The sequence below is a fragment of the Eimeria tenella genome, genomic scaffold (assembly GCF_000499545.2).
Source record: "Eimeria tenella Houghton genomic scaffold, Eth_scaff1838, whole genome shotgun sequence".
Taxonomy (NCBI): Eukaryota; Apicomplexa; class Conoidasida; order Eucoccidiorida; family Eimeriidae; genus Eimeria; species Eimeria tenella.
In genome coordinates, this window is record NW_013541673.1 from 1 (window position 1) to 276 (window position 276).

Below are 276 nucleotides of genomic sequence, written 5' to 3' on the forward strand. Positions count from 1 at the left end.
CCGGTGCTTCATGCTGCAGCGCCGGCCTGGAGGGAGCAGCAGCTCCACCTCGGCAGCAGCAGCAGGAGCAGCGGCGCGGGCATCAGAAGCGGCCTCAGCAGCAGCAGGAAGCCCGCAAAGTGCAGCAGCAGCGGCGGGGGCAGCAGCAGCAGCAGGCGCTGCAGCAGCAGCAGAGCAGCAGGCCGTGGATGGCCTTCCTGACTTTTTGCCTCTGAGGCCTGAGGGCGCTGCTGCTGCTGCTGCGCGCGCTGCGGCTTCCCGCGTCTTGCTGCACCA